Source organism: Symphalangus syndactylus, chromosome 15 (genome assembly GCF_028878055.3).
Source record: "Symphalangus syndactylus isolate Jambi chromosome 15, NHGRI_mSymSyn1-v2.1_pri, whole genome shotgun sequence".
Classification (NCBI taxonomy): Eukaryota; Metazoa; Chordata; class Mammalia; order Primates; family Hylobatidae; genus Symphalangus; species Symphalangus syndactylus.
This window is the reverse complement of record NC_072437.2, coordinates 47,067,845-47,094,576: the sequence shown is the minus strand read 5'-3', so window position 1 is coordinate 47,094,576 and position 26,732 is coordinate 47,067,845. Positions and strand designations below refer to the sequence as shown.

General features: G+C 38.3%; 1 long non-coding RNA gene across 2 annotated transcripts in view; it reads left to right on the top strand.

Annotated features, from left to right (window-relative positions):
• Positions 1-26,732, top strand: part of LOC129464078 (uncharacterized) — a 120,259-nt gene that overhangs the window by 53,175 nt on the left and 40,352 nt on the right. For both annotated transcript variants that reach the window (XR_010115925.1, XR_008651421.2), the window contains exon 2: positions 21,534-21,596. This is a non-coding gene — a long non-coding RNA (uncharacterized lncRNA). The remainder of the gene's footprint in view (positions 1-21,533; positions 21,597-26,732) is intronic.

Here is a 26,732-nt window from a genome sequence, read left to right as displayed (position 1 = left end):
TTTTAAGTGGAATATTTAATTCATTTATGTACAAGGTTAATATTGATTTGTGAAGTTTTGTTCCTGTCATGTTGTTGTTTTCTAGTTGTTTATGCATCCTTTGTTTCTTTCTTTTTCTCTGTTTGTCATTGTGGTTTGTTGGAATTCTGTACTTTTGCCACTTGATTTCTTTCTCTTCCTTCTTTGTGTAATTGCGTTACCAGTGAATTTTATACTTTCAAGTGTTTTCATGATGGTGAATGTCATCTTTTTGGTTTCTAAGTTTAAGACTCTCTTGAGTACTTTTTGTAATTTCGGTCTAGTGGTAATGAATTCCATCAGCATTTGTTTGTCTGGAAAAGACTTCATTTCTCCTTCATTTATTGAGGTTAATAGTGCTGTACATAGAATTCTTGACTAACATTTTTATTTCTTTGACATTTTGAATATGTCATCCCATTTTCTTCTGACCTGTAAAGTTTCTGCTGAGAAGTCTGCTGCTAGTCTGATGGTGTTTCTTTTATAGATGACTGGAAGTTTTCTCTTGCTGTTTTTAGAATTAGCACTTTCACTTTGACTTTTAGACAGTCTGATTAAAATGTGCTGTGATGAAGTCTTTTGCATTGTATTTTCTGTAGGATTGCTGAATCTCTTGTATCTGAGTATCTAATTCTCTTGCTATACTTGGGAAGTTTTCATCTATTACTTCATTAAATAGGTTTTCTAAACCTTCTGATCTCTCTTTACCCTTGGGAATAGTGGTAACTCATAAATTTGGTCACCTTGTGGTGTCCCAATGTCACCATTTGACAGCTTTCTACATTCCTTTTAATTAATTTATTTTTTGTCTGATTGGATTATTTGAAAAGACCTGTCTTCAAATTCTGAAATTCTTTCTTCTGCTTGGACTAGTCTATTGTTGAATTTATGTGTTTTTAAGATATATTTTTTAAATAAATTTTTTGTTCTTATCCTGAATTGGTTTTCTGAGTTGTGTTGACTTTCAGATTTCTCTTGCATCTCATCAAATTTTTTAAAAATCAGTTCTTTGAATTCTTTATCAGGAATTTCAAGAATTTCTTTGAGTATTATTGTATTCTTTTGAGGGTGTTATATAACCTTGTTATTTTCATGTTTCCCATGTCTTTCCATTGATTTCTGTTCATATGATGTAAAAGTCACATCTTATTTTTGAATTTACTTACATTGGAAGAGAAAATTTTTCCTGAAGTTGTGACCTTGATGTTGGTTGGCTAGGACCCTTTGCTTTTGCTTCTGGGTGTGTGCTATAGTGAAATCTAAGTATGATTTTCTTGACTAGAGTTGTGTCTGTGGTTTCCTTGGTGCACTAGACTAGGGTTATTGGTGGAGGCTGTGGTATAGTTGTGCTGGGGACTGGAATGCCAGATGGGCCTATCTTCAGGTTTCAGTGGTAGTGGTGGTGGACTAAGCTCATCTATCCTTCTTCCCTGGGGTGGCATATGCTGACACTTGGCAGTTCCAGTCAAGCTAGTTCTTGGGCCTCTGGGTGGCCTTCTCAGGTGGCAATTATAGCAGTGGTGTACGGGGGAAGTGAGCAGGCTCTCAAGCCTATGGAAAGTCGGTGTGGCATGACTGATGGCAGTAGCAGTCATGGTGAGATTCTCTTCTAGGTCCCAAGCATTGTGTACCCTTATGTTGGTAGTGGTTGGAATGGGCTGTGTTGGCCAACCTCCAGGCCAGTTGGTGGTGCTTGCAGGTAGGAGCCAGCTGAGGAGGTAGTGGTAAGGTGTTTTTGTCCAATCTCAGTTACCTAGGAGGAGTGCTCAGATGTCCCATGTGGTAGATTGGGTTGTGGAACCCCCACGATTCTGGATCCAATACTATGTTTTGAGGTGGACGAAACTGGGCAGAGTTGGACTGGGCAAGCTTGCATTTAGGCCCTCCAAATATGCGTGCATGCACCAGCCGTAATAGGTCAGGTTAGGATGATCTTCAGGCCTCTGGCAGAATGCTTGGATGAGAGGCAGCTGCTGCTACACTGAAACCCTGCCATGGGGAGGGTGAGTCCAGTCCCAACAGTCACAGGTTTGGCCAGTGGGTGGGGAATTTGCATCCCTTTCATGGGGCAAGTGGCAAGTTTGGGGGCTTGTTTCCCTGCCATATTGTTGCCTTATTTAATAAACTGTATTAATATGCTTGTGTTTGAACATTCCATCTTGAAAGTAATTTGTATTAATATGCATGATTTTCCTACATATGAGGATTTAGCTTATGTATAGTCATCTGTTTTCATATGTTATTGATCATTTCAGTCTAACCTTTGAAATTAAACTTATGCTCTAAACAGGAATACTTTCTGTTTCCTGCAGGAATTAGTTTGCATTTTTGTCTCTATATCTTTGCTCACTTTTTGTTTCTCTAATACCTTTAAATCTTGATCTATCTGTCCATTTTCAAAATACTATCCATCCTTCAAGGACCTGCCTGCATGTGCGCATTCCTCTGCATTGAGTAAACATTGGAAAAGAAGATGCTGAGGCTTGCTAGGGATCTCAATTTTTAAGTTATAGGAGAGAAAGACATATTGACATGGCAAACAGCAGTGATGGTCTGAAGCTTGGTGTCCAAAGAACATGTGAAGATCAAGCATGTTTTAGATGGTGTAAGAAGTCCCACTTAGACTTTTGGTTAACTTCCATCCTTGAAGTCTAGTGGTATTGCAATGGATTTGAGACATTTTTGAATAGGGCAAGCCCACTTGCCAAATGGTTGGAAATAAAAATATATGCCTTCGCGCTCTGTAAGAATGGTTGCTAAGAATTAGCTGGCTTGGCGGGAGGGGCCAAGATGGCTGAATAGAAACAGCTTTGGTTGGCCGCTCCCAGTGAGACGAATGCAGAAGGCAGGTGATTTCGGCATTTCCAGTTGAGGTACCCAGTTCTTCTCATTGGGACTGGTTAGGCAGTGGGCGCAACCTACGGAGAGTGAGCAGGGGCAGGGCAGGGAGTCACTTCACGTGGGAAGTGCACAGACCCAGGGAACCTCCCGCCCCCGCCAAGGGAAGCTGTGAGGGACTGTGCTACCTGCCAGGGGTACTATGCTTTTCCCACGGATTTTTTCAGTCTGCGGATCAGGAGATTCCCTCTTGAGCCTACACCACCAGGGCCCCGGGTTTCAAGCACAAAACTGGGCAGCTGTTGGGGCAAGCACTGGGCTGCCCGAGTTTTTTCATACTCCAATGGTGCCTGGAACTCCAGTGAGACAGGAGAACTGTACACTCTCCTGGAAAGACAGCTGACGCCGGGGAGCCAAGTGATCTCGCTCAGCGATTCCCACTCCCCCAGAGCCCAGCAAGCTAAGAACCACTGGCTTGAAATTCCCACTGCCAGCACAGCAGTCTGGAGTCCACCCGGGACCACTGAGTTTTGTGGGGGGAGGGGCAACCACCATTACTGAGGCTTGAATAGGCTTTTTTCTCCTGACAGTGCTAAGGAGACTGGGAGATTTGGACTGGGTGGATTTCACCACAGCACAGCAAAGTGGCTGTGGCCAGACTGCTTCTCTACGATTTCTCCTCACTGGGCAAGGCATCTGCAGGAAATCCAGCAGCTCTAGTCAGGGGCTTACAGACAGAACTGTCACCTCCCTGGGACAGAGCACCTGGAGGGAGGGGCAGCTGAGGTCTCAGGCTCAGGGGACTTAATCTTTCCTGCCTGCCAGTTTTGAAGAGAGCGGCTGATCCTGACAAGGGAGATATTTTCCCAAGGCAGCGCACCAGCTTTCCTAAGGGACAGACTGCCTCCTCAAGCGGGTCCCTGACCCTGTGTCTCCTGACTGGGAGAGGCTTCCCAACAGGGGTCGACAGACAGCTTATACAGGAGACCTGCGGGTGGCATCAGGCTGGTGCCCCTCTAGGATGAAGCTTCTGGAGAAAGGAGCAGGCGGCAATATTTGCTTTTCTGCAGCCTCCACTGGTGATACCCAGGCAAAAAGGGTCCGGAGTGAAACCTCAGCAAACTGAAGCAGACTTGGAGAAAAGGGGCCTGACTGTTAGAAGAAAAACCAACGAAACAGAAAGCAACAACAACAACAACAAAGACCCCTTCCCACCCTAAAAAAAAAAAAAAAAACCCATCCAAAGTTCATCAGCCTCAAAGATCAAAGGTAGATAAATCCAGGAAGATGAGGAAAAACCAGGGCAAAAATGTTGAAAATTCCAAAAGCCAGAATGCCTCATCTCCTCCAAATGATCTCAACACCTCTCCAGCAAGGGCGTAGAACTGGATGGAGGTTGAGATGGACGAATTGACAGGAGTAGGCTTCAGAAGGTGGGTAATAAAAAACTCCACTAAGCTAAAGGAGCATGTTCTAACCCAATGCAAAGAAGCTAAGAACCTTGATAAAAGGTTACAGGAGTTGCCAACTAGAATCACCAGTTTAGAGAGGAACTTAAGTGACCTGATGGAGCTGAAAAACATAGCACAAGAACTTCGTGAACCATACATAAGTATCAATAGCCAAATCGATCAAGTAGAAGAAGGGATATCAGAGATTGAAGACAAATTACTGAAATAAGGCATTAGACGAGATTAGAGAAAAAAGAGTGAAAAGGAATGAACAAAACCTCTGAGAAATATGGGACTATGTACAAAGACTGAACTTAGAGATGGTAGACGGGAACCAAGGTGGAAAACACACTTCAGGATACTATCCAGGAGAACTTCCCCAATGTAGCAAGACAGGCCAACATTCGAATTCAAGAAATACAGAGAACACCACAAAGATACTCCATGAGAAGATCAACCCCAAGACACATAATCATCAGATTCTCCAAGGATGAAGTGAAAGAAACAATGTTAAGGGCAGCCAGAGAGAAAGGCCAGGTCACTTACGGGAAACCCACCAGACTAACAGTGGATCTCTCTGCAGAAGCCCTACAAGCCAGAAGAGAGTGGGGGCCAATATTCAACATTCTTAAAGAGAAGAATTTTCAACCCAGAATTTCATATCCGGCCAAATTAAGCTTCATAAGTGAAGGAGAAATAAAATCATTCCCAGACAAGCAAATGCTGAGGGATTTTTGTCACCACCAGGCCTGCCTTGTGAAAGCTCCTGAAGGAAGCACTAAATATGGAAAGGAAAAACTGGCACCAGCCATTGCAAAAACACAATGACACTATGAAGAAGCTGCATCAACTAGTGTGCAAAATAACCAGCTAGCATTATGATGACAGGATCAAATTGATACATAACAATTTTAGCCTTAAATGTAAATGGGCTAAATGCCCCAATTAAAAGACACAGACTAGCAAATTGGATAAAGAATCAAGACCTATTGGTGTGTTGTATTCAGGAGACCCATCTCACATGCAAAGACACACATAGGCTCAAAATAAAGAAATGGAGGAAAATTTACCAAGCAAATTGAGGGGGAATAAAACAGCAGAGGTTGCAATCCTAGTCTCTGATGAAACAGACTTTAAACCAACAAAGATAAAAAAAGACAAAGAAGGCCATTACATAATGGTGCAGGGATCAATTCAACAAGAAGAGCTAACTATCTTAAATATATATATGCACCCAATACAGGAGGACCCAGATTCATAAAACAAGTTCTTAGAGACCTACGAAGAGACTTAGACTCCCACACAGTAGTAATGGGAGACTTTAACACCTCACCGTCAATATTAGATCAACGAGACAGAAAATTAACAAGGATATTCAGGACTTGAATTCAGCTCTGGATCAAGTGGATTTAATAGCCATCTACAGAACTCTTCACCCCAAATCAAGAGAATATACATTCTTTTCAGCTCCACATCACACTTATTCTAAAATCAACCACATAATTGGAAGTAAAACACTCCTCAGTAAAAGCAAAAGAACTGAAATCATAACAAACAGTCTCTCAGACCACAGTGCATTCAAATTAGAACTCAGGATTAAGAAACTCACTCAAAACTACACAACTACATAGAAATTGCACAATCTGCTCCTGAATGACTCCTGGGTAAACAATGAAATTAAGGCAGAAATCAAGAAGTTCTCTGAAACCAATGAGAACAAAGAGACAACATACTAGACTCTCTGGGACACAGTTAAAGGAGTGTTAAGAGGGAAATTTATAGCACTAAATGCCCACATCAGAAAGCTACAAAGATTTCAATTTGACACCCTAACGTCACAATTAAAATAACTAGAGAAGCAAGAGCAAACAAATCCAAAAACTAGCAGAAGACAAGAAGTAACTAAGATCAGAGCAGAACTGAAGGAGGCAGAGGCATGAAGAACTGTCCAAAAATGCAATGAATCCAGGAGCTGACTTTTTGAAAAAATTAACAAATAGATAGACCACAAGCTAGACTAATAAAGAAAAAAAGAGAGAAGAATCAAATAGACACAATAAAAAATGATTAATGGGATATCACCACGGACCCCACAGAAGTACAAACTACCATCAGAAAATACTATAAATACCTCTCCACAAATAAACTAGAAAGTCTAGAAGAAATGAATAAATTCCTGGACACGTATATACTACAAGACTAAACCAGGAAGAAGTTGAATCCCTGAATAGATCAATAATTTCTGAAATTGAGGCAGTAATTAATAGTGTACCAACCAAATAAAGTCCAGGACCAGATGGATTCATAGCCAAATTCTATCAGAAGTACAAAGAGGAGCTGGTACCATTCCTTCTGAAACTCTTCCAAACAATTGAAAAGGAGGGGCTCCTCCCTTACTCATTTTATGAAGCCAGCAGCATCCTGATACCAAAACCTGGCAGAAACACAACAAAAAAAGAAAATTTCAGGCCAATATCCTTGATGAACACTGAAGTGAAAATCCTCAATAAAATACTGGCAAACTGCATCCAGCAGCACATCAAAAAACTTATCCACCACAATGAAGTCAGCTTCAGCCCTAGCAAGCAAGGCTGGTTCAACATATGCAAATCAATTAACATAACCCATCACATAAACAGAACCAAAGACAAAAACCACACGATTATCTCAATAGATGCAGAAAAGGCCTTTGATAAAATTCAACATCCCTTCATGTTAAAAACTCTCAATAAATTAGGTATTGATGGACCATATCTCAAAATAATAAGAGCTATATTATGACAAGCCCATAGCCAATATCATATTGAATAGGCAAAAGCTGGACACATTCCCTTTGAAAACCGGCACAAGACAAGGATGCCCTCTCTCACCACTCCTATTCAACATAGTTTGGAAGTTCTGGCCAGGGCAATCAGGCAAGAGAAAGAAATAAAGCGTATTCAAATAGGAAGTGAGGAAGTCAAATTGTCTCTGCAGACTACATGATTCTGTATTTAGAAAATCCCATCCTCTCAGCCCCAAAGCTACTTAAGCTGACAAGCAACTTCAGCAAAGTCTCAGGATACAAAATCAATGTGCAAAAATCACAAGCATTCTTTTACACCAACAATAGACAAACAGAGAGCCAAATTATGAATGAACTTTCATTCACAATTGCTACAAAGTGGATAAAATACCTAGGAATACAGCTAACAAGGGATGTGACGGACCTCTTCAAGGAGAGCTACAAATCACTGCTCAAGGAAATAAGAGAGGATACAAACAAATGGAAAAACATTCCATGCCCATGAATAGGGAGAATCAATATTGTGAAAATGGCCATACTGCCCAAAGTAATTTATAGATTCAATACTATTCCTATCAAATTACCATTGACATTCTTCACAGAATTAGAAAAAACTACTTTAAATCTCATATGGAATCAAGTAAGACCCTGTATAGCCAAGACAATCCTAAGCAAAAAGAACAAAGCTGGAGGCATCACGCTACCTGCCTTCAAACTATACTACAAGGCTACAGTAACCAAACAACATGGTACTGGTACCAAAACAGACACATAGACCAATGGAACGGAACAGAGGCCTCAGAAATAACACCACATGTCTACAACCATCTGATCCTTGACAAACCTGACAAAAACGAGCAATGGGGAAATGATCTCCTATTGAATAAATGGTGCTGGGAAAACCAGCTAGCCATATGCAGAAAACTGAAATTGGACCCCTTCCTTACACCTTATACAAAAATTAACTCGAGATAGATTAAAGCCTTAAATGTAAAGAAGAAAACCTAGACAATACCATTCAGGACATAAGAATGGGCAAAGACTTCATGACAAAAACACCAAAAGCAATTGCAACAAAAGCCAAAATTGAAAAATGGGATCTAATTAAACTAAAGAGCTACCACACAGCAAAAGAAAGTATCATCAGAGTGAACAGGCAACCTACAGAATGGGAGAAAATTTCTGCAATCTACCCATCTGGCAAAGGGCTAATATCCAGAATTTACAACGGACTTAAACAAATTTACAAGAAAAAAACAAGCAACCCCATCGAAAAGTGGGCAAAGAATATGAACAGACACTTCTCAAAAGAAGATTTATGTGGCCAACAAATATATTTACACAGCCAACAAACATATGGAAAAAAAGCTCAACATCACTGATTATTAGAAAAATTCAAGTCAAAACCACAATGAGATACCATTTCACACTAGTCAGAATGGCGATTATTAAAAAGTCAAGAAACAACCAATGCTCATGAGGCTGTGGAGAAATTGGAATGCTTTTACACTGTAGCTGGGAATTTAAATTAGTTCAACCATTGTGGACGACAGTATGGCTATTCCTCAATGATCCAGAACCAGAAATACCATTTGACCCAATAATCCCATTACTGGGTATATACCCAAAGGATTATAAATTATTCTACTATAAAGACACATGCACATATATGTTTATTGCAGCAGTATTTACAATAGCAAAGTCATGGAACCAACCCAAATGCCCATCAGTGACAGACTGGATAAAGAAAATGTGGTACATATACACCATGGACTACTATGCAGTCATAAAAAGAAATGAGATCATGTCCTTTGCAGGTACATGGATAAACCTGGAAGCTATCATCCTCAGCAAACTAACACAGGAATAGAAAACCAAACACTGCATGTTCTCACTCATAAGTGGGAGTTGAACAGTGAGAACAGATGGACACAAGGAGGGGAACATCACACAGGGGGCCTGTCAAGGGGTAGGGGACAAAGGGAGGGAGAGCATTAGGACAAATACCTAATGCATGTGGGGCTTAAAACCTAGATGAAGGGTTGATGGGTGAAGCAAACCACCATGGCACCTGTATACCTATGTAACAAACCTGCATGTTCTGCACATGTATCCCAGAACTTAAAGTAAAATAAATAAACACATAAGTAAAAAAAATTCGCTGGCTTTCAGTTCATAATTAACAGCTGGGTTTTAAGGTGCAATTCCAGGACTGTAAAGGAACTGAACTACAAGCTAAAGTAACTACACAAATGACAGAGGAAGAAACAAGGTAGAAGTCTAGTCCCAGGTACAAGGATGACAAAAATATGAATAGAGAGTGCTGTAATTGTGAGATCACTTCAGCTCTGCACCTCACAGCCTACATCTGATTTGTGTCTTAATTGGTTAATTAAGTCAGGAATCCAATAAGCATTCATTGAGTACCTTTCATATATCAGGAACTAACCCAGAGTAAAATGAATAAAACACAGTGGTTTAGGGTAGGGAAGAAAGATAAATATTAGAGATTTATACTGAATAATATTAGAATATAGGAAAAAAGAAATAAGAGATAAGCAGGATATTTGAACCCCATTTAGGCTATGCAGACTTGAAGGATGGATCCCTGATTTTAAATAAACAGTACCGGATTGATTACTTATTTCTTCCTTCCTCCCTTCACTGTGTGGCTTTAGAATATATCTATCTCGCTTCCATACCCAATTTACTGTTTTGAGATTGGATTCTGAGTGGGGAAATTGAGTGGACCACAGAATTAAAATTAAGGGAAAACTAAACTCTGGGGTGTTATTTGGGAACCTCTCTGCACACTGGCACTTATTATTGGCATATGTCCATGCCCCCTTTGGTTTTAGATGGCCTTTTGAGGCAACATGAGCTGAATATGCATGACCATGCTCCTGCTTAACTCCAGCCTCACTTCCAAACACTTGCCCTCCTGCTATGACTCCAGCTGATAAACAGGCCAAACATGTTCCCATTAAGGCCTTTGCACTTACTATTTATCTTGTGTGCATATGTGGATACGTCCACACAATTTGTTCTCTTATTTTGTTCAAGATGCTGCTTCATGAGGGCAGGGGCTTTGTTTTGTTTACTGCTGTGTTCTCAGGGCCTATAACTGTGCTCATACTAGGTGCTCAATACATAGTGAATGAATATATTGCATGACTCAACATTTAGATCTAGGATGCAACTATTTACCAAGACCTACCAAGTGGCGAGCCCAGCTGTCTGTCGTTTCCTCTGTTTATCTTAGGAAACATAATAGGCTGGAGTGTACTTGGTGGAGCTATTAATGGACACGTCTGAGTAGCTGAGGGAGGCAGAGGCACGAGAAACAAGTAGAGAATGGCATATTGCATCATCTGGGATGGTATACACACAGGTTGGATCTTTACATTGCTAGATGATAAGCCCCTTTAAGGTGCTTGGGTCACACTTAAGGAAGCTTAATAGCAACTTGCCTAAAGTTGTCCATATATTGATATTCAATGACTTTTATTAAATTAATGAATAACTTGATATTGACCTTATAAAACTACATAGTTGAGAATTACTTAAAATAAGAATATCTATAATGACTTCATTAAAATTACTATTTAGGTTCAGATTTATAAGAAAGTGAACTATGATTATACCATTTCAAAAATTAGGAAATCTTAGTGCTAACTTGAAACATAAGCCAACATAATATTCAATCAGATAAATGATTGATTTATCTAACTATTGTAAGACTGTGAGAATTAAATGAATTTACACATGATATGCATTTAAAACATCTGGGTACGGGGCCGGATGCAGTGGTTCAAGCTTGTAATCCCAGCACTTTGGGAGGCTGAGGCGGGTGGATCACGAGGTCAGGAGTTCAAGACCAGCCTGGCCAAGATGGTGAAACTCTGTCTCTATTAAAAATACAAAAATTAGCCGGGCATGGTGGTGGGCACCTGTAATCCCAGCTACTTAGGAGGTTGAGGCAGAGAATTGCTTGAACCCGGGAGGCGGAAGTTTCAGTGCGCCAAGATTGCCCCACTGCACTCCAGCGTGGGTGACAGAGCGAGACTCCATCTCAAAAAAACAAAACAAAACAACAAAAAAAAACCCAGAAAAACAAACAAAAAACCACAAAAAAACCCAGCTGGGTACATAATAAGATTCCACTGTTGAGTAGCAATTATTATTATTAGTGGTACAAATAGTAGTAGTAGTTCTATACTACGATCTCTCTCTGTCTTTCTCTTTCTTTGTGTCATCCTCTCAAATAGAAAGCAAATCTTTTACAGCAGAAACCATGTAATATATTTCTATGCACATGGAAGAGACACAATACAAATGTATTGAATAAATAAATAAATAATTCAATTTGAAGATTTCTACCTAAAGAAAACAAAAAATAATTATGTTGTTTTTGGAATGGTACTGTTACTACTATTTGCAGAGAGGGATGGAGAGGGGAGGAAAAGCGTAGTTTTATGGTGAGGACCCTGGACTTTATCATATGACAGTGCTGGACTTCACTTCTAGTAACTAGCTATGTTTGCATGGAAAAGTTAATTTAATCTAAGATTTAGCTTCTTTTTCTGTAAAGTGGGAATAACAACAGCTACCTCTCAGAATTGTCTTGAGGACTAAGTGAGAAATGTACAACATGTTACTTGCACATTATTTTGCCAATTCTAGAAATTATTATAATCACTCAGGAATCCATAGTGGTGTCTTATAAGAGGTACAGAAATTTAACAACCTTAACATATGACATATCTCCTTCTTCCTATTATATTTTATAAAGATAAGGACATTGGCAATAAAATGGGTAAGTCAGTAAGCCTTTCTTCTTCATTCATTTGGAAATGCATTATGCTCTGTTTTGGGGCCACTTCTGAATTATTGTCTTGTATTATTCTGAAGAATTTCACTTGTTTGGCTTGTAACAAATTAGGTTAGGAGTCTGTAAGAGACTGTTTCTCTGATTGTGTTATAGTCCCAGCTGTGTCAGGGACTATTCCTTATGTTGAGCATCATGGTATTATAAAAGTATGTCTGATTCAACTATAGGCTGCAAGTTCTAAATTTGTGTCCCAGTTTCCCCATTGCCATTAGCAACAGACCCACAGACTGGTTTCGAATCCTCTGTAAAGCCATTTTCTTAGGTGTAAAATGAGCATAATCATCTGAGTGTGCTCAACAGCTTATTGTGAGCTGAAAATGGGTTTAATGCATGAATAAGAGCTTTGGAAGCTGTCAAGTGCAGCACAATATATGACTAATAAATCAACAATGATTTATTGATGCAGAATGAGTGGCTAATTTCATCAATGCCTAAGGCATTTAGAAAGTTACATTTGTGTTGTGTATTCACAATTGCAAGTACCTGAATTAGAATACATTAAAAAACATGACTGATTTGGGAAAACTATCCTGAAGATACCTTACGTTCTCTTATGTTAAATCTCACACTTAGATTTCATTTTGTGGTTATTCATCATTTTTGGAATTGCTGCTTATTTCATGTTAACATTAAGGAAAAATAACTATTTTGTGGTTTAGGTATAACTCCTACTTGAAGAGTGTGAGAGAATATTTACTATTCGGATGTTTGAGACATACCAAAAAATGCTTTTTGATCCTTTATCAAGAAGACGTAATGACCAAGATCGATAAAGAAAAATGTGATGGTTACTTTACCTGAAACCATCTCAAAGATGCTCTAATGTCATTTCAGAGTGAGTACTTCAAGTGATAGGGGTAGAGGAATAAGATATAATTAAATACTTTTTTTATTCAGAGATTTTAAAGATTATTATATACACAGTAAAACTGGTAATTTTTCTCTAGCATCTAAATCCATTAATAATGACCAAATCCTTTGCTTTAACAAAATGAGAATCAAGACATTGTTGATTGAAAAAAATAGAGAGGTAACTGTTAATGGATTTTTAAGGCCTGCATTCTTTTGTATCCTGTGTGTTACCTTAATTATTAAATTCCTACTCTAGTTCTCTATTTTCAGTGACGGTTCGTATATACTGAATGACTTGTCTAACAGTAAAATATATTTTCTTAAAACATTATTTCAATGGGTTTATTTGTTTTTTGTTTGTTTAATTGTTTAAGTTCCTTACAGATTCTGGATATTGGACCTTTGTTGGATGCAAAGTTTGTGAAAATTTTCTCCCTTTCTATATGTTGTCTGTTGATAGTTTCTTTTGCTGCACAGAAGCTCCTTAGTTTAACTAGGTCCCAATTGTCAAATTTTATTTTTATTGTAATTGCATTTGGGAACTGAGTCATAAATTCTTCACCAAGGCTGATGTCCAGAATGGTATATCTTAGGTTTTCTTCTAGGGATTTTATTGCTTAAGGGCTTACATTTAAGTCTTTAATCCATCTTGTGTTAATTTTTGTATAAACTGAATGGAAGTGGTCCTCTTTCAATCTTCTGCATATGGCTAGCCAGTTATCCCTGAATCATTTCTTGAATAGGGAGTCCTTTTCCCACTGTTTGTTATTGTTGACTTTGTTGAAGATCAGGTGGTTGTAGGTGAGTGGTTTTATTTCTGCGTTCTCTTTTCGTTCCATTGGTCCGTGTGTCTGTTTTTGTGCCAGTAGCATGTTGTTTGCTTACTGTAGCCTTGTAGTATAGTTTGAAGTTGGATAATGTGATGCCTCCAGCTTCGTTCTATAACCCTATTAAAAAATGGGCAAAGGGCATGAACAGACACTTCCGAAAAGAGAACACATATGTGGCCCACAAATATATGAGAAAATGCTCATTATCGCTAATCATTAGAGAAATGCAAATCAAAACCACAGTGAGATACTATCTCATGCCAGGCAGCATGATTAAAAAGTCAAAAAAGAACAGATGCTGGTGAGGCTGTGGGGAAAAAAGAACAATTATACACTACTGGTAAGAATGTAAATTAGTTCAGCCACTGTGAAAAGCAGCGTGGAGATTTCTCAAAGAACTTAAAACAGAACTACTATTTGACCCAGCAATCCTACTACTGGGTATATACCCAAAGGAAAATAAATCATTCTACCAAAAGACACATGCGCTCTTATGTTCACTGAAGCCCTATTCACAATAGCAAAGCCATGGAATTAACCAAGATGCCCATCAACAGTGGACTGGATAAAGAAAATGTGGTTCATATACACCATGGAATATGATGCAGCCATAAAAAAGAATGAAATCATGTCCTTTGCAGCAACATGGGTACAGCTGGAGGTACAACATGGGTACAACAAGGGTACAGCTGTTCCTACTAATGTAGGAACAGAAAACCAAATAATAATGCACGTTCTCACTTATAAGTGGGAGCTAAACATTGAGAGCACATGGACACAAGGATGGGAACAATAGACACTGGGGATTGCTTGAAGAAAGATATTAGAGGGGGCCATGGATTGGAAGGCTAGTTTTTGGGTACTTTGTTCACTACCTGAATGACAGGATCATTCATACACTAAGCCCCAGTGAAACACAACTTACCCATGTAACAAACCTGGACATGTACCACCTAAACCTAAAATAAAAGTGGAGGAAAAAAAATTTATTTCAGTGCAGAGTGTCATATACTACTGAGATAGGGAAAAATCCAGAAAAATATCAGCATCTGCATTTCTGGATATGAGGCTTAAAGCATTAGTTTCTATGGCAAAAAATATTTTTTAATAGACAATTTCAAGCATACACAAAAGACAAAAGTACAATATGAACTTCATTATAGCCATAACCCAGATTCCCGAATTAGCAAGATTTTGCCATTTGGGCTTCCTCTGTCATTCTTTTATTCTCTCCCCTCCTCCTCCCTGACCTCTCTTCCTTCCTTTACTTTACTGAAGAATTTCAAAGCAAATCTCAGATCTCATTCCATTTCACTCCTACATACTTCAGTATGCATCTATACAACATGCAAACCTTTTTCTATATAACCTTATTGCCATTGTCACATACAATAAATGTAAAAGTAATATTTTTGTTATGATTTAGTACTAAGTTCATACTAAATTTCCCAGACTTTCTAAAAATGTCTTTTTACATTTGATATGTTTGAATCAGAATTCAATGTTCACAAATCACATTTGATTGTTTTAGCTGTTTACCAGCCTTGATCTTTGTCTCTTCTTTTTTTTCATGCAATTGATTTACCACTGAAACTGGATTAGTTGTTTTGTTGTAGAATTTCCCACAGTTTGGATTTGTTTGATTGCTTCCTTTTGTGTCACTTAGTTTGCTCTTTTATCTCCCATAATTTCTATAAATAGAAGCCAGCTCTAGACTCTTATAGAGTCTAGGTTTTTTTTTTTTTTGGCTGGAGTACTTAATAGAAGATTCTGTGAGATTCATGTTATAGCAGATAAAGAGGAACCAGATTTTTGATTTTCTACTTTTAACGGAAGAGCCAGAATTGTTTATTGGAATGTTTCAATCTACTTTTATATAGTGATTGTATCCACTGATGATTATTGCTTGAATCCATTACCTCATTGAGATTTGCATGATGGTGGTTTCTAATTATATTTTTCCTACCACATGTGTTAGCTACAATTTATCTAAAAAAATAACTTCCTCACACCATTTAGGACTATTTGGTTGCCCTGAAATACAATTTATACAGACAAGCAAGATAAATGACTATTTCTTTTTCTTCAAATTGTCAGTTTTCATAGTAACTAATGCCCTAGTTATCTCTACTAGTGATGAGTGGGGCTAATATGGTTTGGATCTGCGATCTCCCATCCAAATCTCATGTTCGGTTGTAATTTCCAGTGTTGGAGGTGGGGCCTGGTGGTAAGTGATTGGATCGTACGGGCAGATTTTTCATAAATGGTTTAGTATTTTCCTCTTGGTATTGTCCTCATGATAGTGAGTGAGTGCTTGTGAGATCTGGTCATTTACAAATGTATAACACCTTCCCCCTTGCTCTCTTGCTCCTCCTGCTCTGGCCATGTGATGTGCTCCCCCTTTACCTACCACCGCGATTGTAAGTTTCTGGGGCCTCCTCTGAAGCTAAGCAGATGGCAGTATCATGCTTCCTATAGCCTGCAGAACCGTGAGCCAATTAAACCTCTTTTCCTTATAAATTATCCAGTCTCAGGTATTTTTTCATTCTCTCTTGTCATTATTAAGTCAAAGATTTTGATATATTCACATATGTAAATCAAATGTAGCCATAACTTTAGGTTTACACAAAAAAATTGCAGAGAATTCCCATATACTCCATACACAATTCTCCCTATTATTAACATCTTACATTAATGTGGATCATTTACCACAATTAATGAAACAATATTGATTCATTATTATTAATTAAAATGCATATTTTATTCATATTTCCTTAGTTTTTACCTGATATCCTTTTTCTGTTCTAGGATCCCATCCAGGATACCACATAACATTTGGTTGTGATGTCTCTCTTTAAGCTCCCCTGGGCTGTAAGAGTTTTTTAGACTTGTTTTTGATAATCTTAACAGAGTACTGGTCAGATATTTTGTAAATGTTCCCCAGTGGAATTTGTCTAATATCCTTTTCATGATTATACTGAGATTATGGATTTCTGACAGGAAGACCAAAGTGGAAAATTCTATTTCATCACATCATATCAAGGATACATGCAATCAACATAACTGATGACTGTTGATGTCCTTGATCACCTGGCTGATGCAGTGTTTTTTAGATTTCTGTAGTGTAAAGTCACTATTTTTTTCTGCCTTTCCATATTGTATTCTGTGGAAGGAATTCACCATATGTCATCCACATTTAATGGTAGAGTATTACAAAATTATCTAGAATTCTTTTACATGGGAGATTTGTCTCTATTTTTTGATCATTTATTTCAGTAAAGGCTAATGTATTTATTTCATATTTTAGGTTATAATCAGTCACTACTTTGTTTATCTTATTGCTTAAATAGTTCCAGCTTTGACTTTTGGGGACTCTTTCAGTGAGTTCCTGTGTCCATTTGACATACTTCTATTGCTGTGAATTTTTTGTTTGTTTGTTTGTGAACATTGCCTTACCTTCTGGCACTACTAGATGCTCCAGTCTCATCTTATAAAGTTCCTTCTTCAGTTCTGAATAAGCTCTTTCTCTAAGGAGCTCTGGTTCATTTTTTTTTAGAAAATGGTATTAGAAACCAAGATCTAGGTGCTAGATATGTTCATTGCTACTGGAATTATTGCTCTTAAGCTCTTAATTCACTTCGATTCTCCAATTTTTCTATCTCTTTCCAAAGAAAGCCTCTTTAAGTTGGCTTTAGGTTATTCTTAAATAATTCCACAGGACTTTAATTGCTTCCTTCTTTTCCTGGCCCAAAAAAAGGCTCCCAGGCTCAGCTGGTATATTTTTTCAGATCTAGAATTAGCTATTGGTCCTATTGTGGGAAATGATATTTAGGCACCAAAATCTAGGGGCCAGTAAAAGAAATTGGGCCATAATTTATTTTACTGGGTTCTTATTGCTTCTTATCATGAACATATTTAAGAAATATATATTTTTGAAAAAAAAAACACATGTTAATACTAATTTTTCTAATTTACTTAATTTCATACTTTTATTTCTTTTCTAACACAATGCAATTCTTAGTTTTCAGTGTAAGAGAAATATATGTGTATTGGGTATAGTTAGTATATATTAAAAAAGTATATATATATAGTGTGTCTATACATATGTGTGTATATATTTTTATATATAATCTTAGGGTATTAGTACCAAAATTACTATTGGTACTATTACAAAGAAACTGAAATTACTTTTGCACCAACCTAATACTAACAATAAAATTAGTGAACAAAGTTTCACATATTTTTACAGCTCTATTTGTCTTCAGAAAATATTCCAATGTGGAGATGTAATCAAATATTGTATTCTAATGTCACATGATTGTTTTCTTTGTTATATTATTTTATTAATTTCATATACAACTACATTGATTTATTTTCACTTATTTTTAGAGAAAGCTCTTTTAAATTTAAAAAGTATGTACATTATTTACATGATTCCCAAGCTGAAACTGTGTAGCAAGGTATATCCAAAGAAATCTTTGTATTCCTGTACCCTTCACGTTGTTTCTTCTCTCATGGTGTAGGTAACCATTTGTATTTGTTTGTTTTTGATTTTCCTTCCAATGTTTTCTTTATCAAATTTTCTGCACCTTGCTTTTTTTTTAACTTAAAAATATATCTCAGCGATTACTCCATGGTAATAAGAAATCTCCTTATTCCTTTTCTACAGTGTATAATATTTCCTTGTGTGTTGTGTCTATGCCATAATTTATTCAACCAATCCTCTATCGATAGGTGTTTGGATTTTCTCCAATCTTTTACCATCACAAATAATGTCTTGATGCATAATCTCGTGCATTTGTCACTCTATCATTGCTAGTGTGGTTTTTTTCTCTTTTGTAAAGTAGGGATAACAAAAGTACTTTGTAGATTTGTTTACAGCATAAAATGTGATGTGGTGTATAGTATGTTTGGTGTAATACCTGGCACATGGTCATTGCAGCTGCAAATGTAATTATTATTAAGTTTAAAGTGCTACAATTCCTGTTTTAGGGTATTGTGGAAACACATCAGAGAGATGTTTAATCCCAACTCTGTGTGTGTGTGTGTGTGTGTGTGTGTGTGTGTGGGACACAATAGTGTGAGTAGGAGTGGGGAAGGTTAGATAGAAACAAATGACACCTCAGCTGAGGCTTGAAGGTGAACAGATTTTTTGGGTCAGGGGAGGACGTTCCATGCAAAAGAAGCATATTGGAAGGTCAGATCAGGAGAAAGAACAGATATTTTTGAGAACTTCAAGAAAAACTTAGGTTATAAAGGAGAGGAATGGTGACTGATGATGTAAAGGTAAGCAAGTGGTTGATACTGGAGGGATATTTTCTGCTACTCAAATACTTAATTCTGAAGGTGATGGAGAATTAATAAAGGATTTTATGCCAAGGAAGGACATGACAACATTTTTATTTTACAAAACTCATGCTAGCATTTCCTGTCATGCAGGAAATTCAGGCAAGAAATACGAGGAACTAAACTATGGCAGTGACTGTGGACATGGAAACATTATCCCCAGCTCACTCTTTGGACTGTTTCATCTCTGACTTTAGGACTCCAGCCTCTCCCAGTTCTCCATTTTTAAAAAAATTTCTTTGCTTATTCTTCCAGCAACTATCCTTTAAGGAAGTCACGTCCTAAGATTTGATTTGAAGTCTCTTTCTAGCTCTATACTCTTTTAGGGTGCTCTCATTTACTCTCATGGTTTCGAATGTTACCTCTATGCAGTTGACTTGCATATCTGCATCTCTATTTCTAACCTAACTCTTTCTAGAATTCCAGATTCATATATCCAACTGTTAGCTAAACATTTCCAGTTGGATTTCCTCTTAAACACTTTGAACTCAGCATTTTTCAAACCAACATCATCTCCTCCCTCTCCTCTCCTCCGGCCACTCCCCCAAACACAAACCTTATCTTTTTTGGTTTCCTTCCTCATTATCTGCTTTACCTTGTCACTGAAACAAGAGCACTCCTTATATCTTATCCATACACCTCACAGACATCTGTGCCTCAGGTGCTGTCTCATCTGTGGTCTGAGTCTAACTTTTCTATCTATTTCCTCTAACACAGCCTTGGCTCTGGCCTTCATCACTCCTCAATTGTACTATTAATTTTCATAACTTCAATGGTTTCTCTTCCTTAATCTTTTCCCTCCCTCTACTTATCTTTTACTACCAGAATGGTGCTTCCAAAATCTTCAATGGATTCTGATTGTCTTCAGAATACAGGCCATGGTCCTGTGGTGAGACATTCAGAACTCTGTGGCTGCCCATCAATCTACCTTCCAACTCTGAGCTGCCACCATACTCCATGAACATCAGGAGGCTCAACAAACATTCCTTGTGTTTTCCTTCAAGCTTCTCCTTGCATGATTCCTTGGGTGACAGTGCCATTCTTCCTATTATTTCCCCTACAAGTCCTCTTTACCTTTCAAGTCCCAGCTCTTACGTCCCCTCCCCAGTGAAGCCCTCTTTGAACCAGTCTTTTACCAGCTTTTAGCATAAATTGACCCCTTTCTCCTCTGAACTGCAAATCATTTATAAGAACCTTGACTTTGCCAACTATGGCTATAATTGTCCTTCCTGTACTTGATTGCATATGTGGGTCTCCCTTACAAAACTATACATTCATAAAAACCTATCATCATCCCTTATATACGGTGGTGCTCAGAATATCATCTGGAATTATTTATATACAATCTCTTGTAATTCATTACCTTTAGGTCAAGAAGGTACAATCAACATAATGAAATTGGTTAAATTCTGACAATTATGACCAAACATTTTAACACATTGTATTGAGTACTTAGTAGGAATCAAGCAACATGCCCAATGCTTTATAGATCTCATTTTCTTATTCATCCTGACTACCCTATGAGATAGTTTCTGCTACCATGTCCACTTTATCAAAGGGGAAATTAAGGTTTAGGGACACTAATTAAATTGCCAACATCATAAATCAGTAAAAGGAAGAAGTAGCATTCAAACCCAGCTGAAAAAGACCTGTGCCTTAGACACATCAGATGCTTTCCTGCTCCAACATTGTTGAATGGAAGAACTGGTGCATAGTGTGAGTTCAGAAAGTCATTAAATGTCGGTAACCTGGTATGAGTTTGATGGGGTTCAGAACACAGTACACCAAAATATGGCACCTCAGCATTTGAGAAAACAGTAGAAGCAGGAATATTATTCTCATCTTCCCTGTCCCTTCTCCCCTGAAAAAGGTCATAAGACCCTCATTCTAGAGGTGCCTTTCCTATACCTGGAAGACACAGGGACACAAATAACACACAAGAACACAGGGACACAGATAATAATGTGAACAAATAGGCCTTGCTAAGTCCCCACCAGTTTATTACCATTGGATCATACCCCCTTTGTTCAATCACACTTCTCCATGACTATCCATTTCTTCATCAAAACTGGCATTAAGCGGCTAGGCACGGTGGCTCATACCTGTAATCCCAGCACTTTGGGATGCTGAGGCAGGCAGATCACTTGAGGCCAAGAGCTTGAGACCAGCCTTGCCAACATGACCAAACCCCATCTCAACTAAAATACAAAAATTAGCCGGGCTTGGTGGGGCATGCCTATAGTCCTAGCTACTTGAGAGGCTCACGCAGGAGAATCGTTTGGCCCCAGGAGGCAGAGGTTGCAGTGAGCTGAGATCGCACCACTGCACTCCAGCCTGGGTGACAGAGTGAGACTCTGTCTCAAAAAACAAAACAAACAAAACAAAACACCAAAACTGGCATTAAAAATACACAGGTTTTCCTATTTATTTGTGTATTCAATTCTTATGGTTCCCATGTACATAAAACTTATATTAAATAATTTTGTATAATTTTTCTCTCATTAAGCTGTCTTTTGTTACAGGGACTTCAACCATGAACTTGGTGATGAGCCAGAGAAGGTAACTTTTCATCCCCTGCAAGACCTGTAAGTCCAAAACAAAATTTTGTGCATTTTATTGCTAAGGACAATAATTCCTGTAGTGGGAATATTAAAGACAAGTCTAGGAATACCATAAAATGATTTTAAAAAGTCAAACTTGGAAGAAAAGTTAGACAATTTGTTTATAAAGAAATATTCTGAATTTCCGAGGGATTTCCTGTTACTTTTAAAATTTACATTTTCTGAGATACTGTTAATATAATACTTAAAGAAGATGGAGTAGTAGCCCCAAGAGAGAAACTCCACGGACTTTAAATGTTGGTGCATTTATTCAGCAAACATATTAATAAATATCCATTCTGTACTGGGTGCTGTAAGAAGATACAAAGTGGGATCAAATGTCTACATATTGCTTATAATCTAACAGAGGGGATAAGAAATATACTCAGCAGGTTACAAGAGCTAGTGATAACTCATCACTGCCTTAGAAGGGTTTCAGTTCCAGCTGCAATTTCCATAGGAATTCTATGGAGAGAGAGAAAACTCTCTATGTTACAGGGTATAAATAGACTTTTACTGAAGACAGCAACTGGTGGCAAAGTTATAGAAATACAGTTTTGCCAGGATCAGACTTACATCTCAAATAATTACTTTAAATCTCTTGAAAAAAATCATTTTGTAAACTTCAGCATCAGTCAGTCAAATAATCAGTATGTCCAGTTTGGTTAGAATTGTATAAGAAAGTCATACATTTTTAAAACATTTCCACTATTCCGATAAATTACAAATGATGAGGTCTGTCAATAAGAAGCATCTAATTATGTTCAAAACAAAAACCTTAACTTGATCTGGTTTGCAAATACTTTCTGAGGTAGTATGGATACTGCCTGGTGTTCGGTAAAAGGAACATACTGTCTTGTTGAACTGAGAGCAATTTTGTGTTCCACCTTCTACCCTGCCAAGAACTAGCTGTTCTTGAGACTTAGCACAAGTCCTTCAATCTCTTATTTTAAGCCAAGTAGCTAGGTGATCTTTAAAATCTCCTCTGTCAGTCAAATTATTTCATTTGATATCACCTTATTTAAGCCCATGCTAACAAAAAAAATAGTGAAGAGTTCTCTAATTTGTGCAAGCCTATATAAAAGCTAATCATTGTGTGACAAAAAGAAATAAAATGCTCCCATTCTTAACATCCTGTGGCTAATTTGGGCTTTCAGCAGTCATGTTAAGAATAGGCCTGCTTATGCCTGCAATCCCAGCACTTTGGGTGGTCAAGGCGGGAGGATTACTTGAGGCCAGGAGTTTGAGACCAGCCTGGGCTACATAGCGAGCATAGTGAGACCTTGTCTCTACAAAAAAATAGCAAAAAAAAGAGCCCATCATAATGTAGTCTCAGCCACTTGGGAGGCTGAGGTGGGAGGATCACTTGAGCTCAGGAGTTTGAGGCTGCAGTGAGCTATGATCATGCTAATGTGTTCCAACTTGGGCAATAAAGCAAGAATCTGTCTCTAAAAAAAAAAGAAAAGAAAAGAGCTTTTATTTTAGAAATGAATAAATAGAACAGAATTTATTCATCTAACAAATATTTATTGAGCACTTACTATGTACCAGACACCATGTCAGGTGCTGAGGAACACGGTAGTGCCCAAAGTCTCTGCCCTTAGAGAGCTTCTAGTCTAGAGGAGGGAAGTTAAGTAAATGAATATTTTAGGATGCTGCAGTGGGGCTTTTATGTCCTTGTGTCTTCTCTCAAAGGTGATAAGAACATAAGAACTGCCAAGTAACTCTATGTCCCTAAGGAAGGACACGTAGCAGATGCCAAGGGTAAACCAGTGTCAGCTACCACTCACTTCCAGACTATAAAACAGTGGAAATTTGAGAGAGAGCAAGAGCAAGAGCCAGAATGAGAGAGTGTACATGAAGAGAAAGAGAGAATGAGAATCCCTAGGAAAAAGTTTTCAGGAGCTTTAAGAGAGCCAACTGGAGGGCTTGACAAATGTGTTCTGGAAGTGGACGACTGCTGTTGCCTCATGCCAACAGACTAGCGGTAGGGGTGCCCCCGTCTGGTATCAAACAAAAATGGAGGTCCTGGAAGAAGATTTGCAACCAAGGCGCTGGATAAGAGAGAATTTCCTTGTGGGCCCAGTGGCGACAGAGCCCAAGCACACTGCCTGGAAGAACAGAAGGACCTCCAAAAGGCATGAGTGAGGTGGGTTGCTGGATGCCCACAGGCTGAGGGAGGAAAGCCTAAAGACAGCGCGAGGAGTGGCACAACCTACCTTAGAAAGGCACAGAGAAGAGTTCCGCTTCTTCCTCCCTGCTAACAAACAAACAAACCCCAAACCCACAAGAAAGCATCCGGAAAGCAAGGGATGATTGTACCGTGCTCTGTGTTCAGAAGGAACCAAGAGCATATCATGACTGCATCTGCACCCTAAGCATGTGCTCTTTGCCCACAAACTCTCTTCCCTTCTTTCATGCTGGCTGGTGAGGGTCCAGGAGCTTGAGTTAGAACATGCTGGAGCAAGCTGGGCACGCTGAGCTCTGCACTCAAGGCTTCCGTGCCTGCATCAGACCTGAGCTGCAGACGGCTTTAACTTGAAGGATCTTACAAATTGTACTTATTTCATTGGTCTAGCTATTTTCAAATCTGAAATGAGACTTTTCTAGTGAGGGGGCCAGAAAAGCTATGGGACTTGCCCATGATCCAAGAGGAAAAATACCCAGAGAGAAGGCTTAGAACGACTATCTGTGAAACAATACAGTTGCTTCATGAGCATAAATCTTGTTCATTTAACAAAGATTGTCTCACGTTAGTCACACAGACACACACTTCTATTATAAATGATCAAAAGGCATTATAGTGAAAATGTAATAATACATAAAAATGGGGGCTTAGGCCAGACATGCCGACCACTGCTTTAAGAAACTGAATGTAATGAAGAAACTGAACATGGTTTTTCTTTCTCTTTTCCCCACCCCATCACTTCCTGTTCTCTATTGCCTCATTTATTTCTATCATTTCCAGCACTTGGGGACATTTTTAGTTTAGTTTGATTACATTCAGTCCCACGGTGAGGCTGTATAGAGATAAATACATCTGTAAGTCAGAAATATCGCAAACCCCAAGACGAATAATCGCATTGCCTTGTCATGTTGCTCTTAGTCAGAAAGTAGTGTCTGAAAACTAAAGAATTACTCTTAATATACAGTTCTCTTCTAGGGACAGTATTTGATGTTAAATCTTTGGTAAAGTTGTTTTGTGGGAAGGGATCTTTATCTTATATGTCACCTTCAAAGGAGAATAAATAAGAATGAGCAAGTTGAAGAAAACTCAAGGTGAGAGGTTTCTTTTTCAATAACATTAAGTAGAAAATGACAGCATATAGATACCAGTGTGTTTTCTTGTGGGTTTTGAAAAATTTAGAGTATTACAACAGGCATTTAATTGCCAAAATATATACAACTTTGATGCTCAACAACGATTATGGCTATAATATTTACTAGAACCTTCAAGTGCCCTCTTGGATTGATCTTCTGCATTTATTCATCTTTTCTCACTTCCTCCAACCTCTGACAGTCATTGGAAGAGGTGTCTATCCTTGTGATCAAGGTCATTACCTCCCATGGCCTTAGGACTCCTCCATGATCTTTGCTGTATGGATAATTTCGTCTCTGTTCTACAGACTCATTCTCTCTCTCATGGCTTGTGCTCAGCCTGTTAAAAAAAAAAAAGATTAAATCTCCTTGGGTCCTAATATTAGAACAAAAAACTACCTTGACTTTGCATCTCTGTGTAGCTACTATCTAACCATCCCTGTGCTAGCAATCATTTCCTAGCAGTCAAATTCAACAGACAATTTTCACTTCGTATTTTACTTATGACAATGGTAGTTATAATAACAACACCCCCAAATTTTAGAACCTTGACAGAATAATTTATTTCTTGCTCACATCATAGTCTGACAGCGGTGTTTTTTAGGTGAGGATGGCTTTCCTCTGTGTGATGACTCAGGGACTCTCTCTCTCTTTCCTTATTGTTGCTCTGTCCTGAGTTAGGATCTTGGAGTCCTCTGCTTCCAGCTCTTAGAAATGGAATAAGAGGACAGAGGTGGCATACCTCTCTTTCAATTGCCTTGGTATTCACATTCTATTGATTGAAACTAGTAAAATGGCACCACTAAAATATACATGAGGATGGGGAATATACTTCTTGCTGCGTCAGTGGCAACTTTTTACTAAAGAAGGAGAAGCATAAATTTTCAATGAAGAAGTGGCTGTTGGCTGCTCTCTATTCTTGAAACTGTCTACCCTTTTACATCATTTTACAGAACTCTTTCCTGTCTCTCCTTTTACCTTTCTGACAATGCAGCATCTTCTTTCTATTCCTTCCTCTCACACTTCACTGCATGTCAGAACTCTCTATGATTTCCACCCTATTCTGCCCTCTCCACACAAGCTTTTATAGATTCAACTAAAATCTGCATACTGATTGCTCACAAATTTCTATCTCCAGCCAACTTCTCCCTGGAACTTCAAACTATGCATTAAATATTTTTTTTCTGGACACATCTGCTGGAAAACCAATAGTCTCCTTGCATTTGTTGTGTCTGAAACTAAACTCTTTTTTTCTCACTCTCATCTTCAAACGGAATCCTGCTTCTGCATTAACTAGTTAATAATGTTACCATATATTTAGTCAACCAATATAGAAATCTGGGAGTCATCATAAAATACTGTTTGTTTTTCACAATTCTCTCCCTTCCTATGCCCCACTTCCCATTAAAAATCAACCACTAAATAGCATTCTTTTGAAGTATTTTACAAACTATTTCATCCATTGTTTCAAGAACCTTATTTTATGTTAATAAAATGGTTATTTATTATATTCCTCTTTATGACACAAAAGCAGATGCATATACTGTGATGGTAAATTTTAGGGGTCAACTTGACTGGATCATGGGATTCCCAGATAGCTGGTAAAGCACTATTTCTGGGTGTGTCTGTAAGGGTATTTCTGGAAGAGATCAGCACTGATTCAGTAGACTGAGTAAGGAAGATCTGCCCTCACCCAGTGAGGGTAGGCACCATCCCATTGGCTAAGGCCCAGATAGGACTAAAGGAAGAAAGGCAAATTCTTTCTCTTTGTTCCTCTCTCTCTCAACCTCTCTCTCTCCTGCA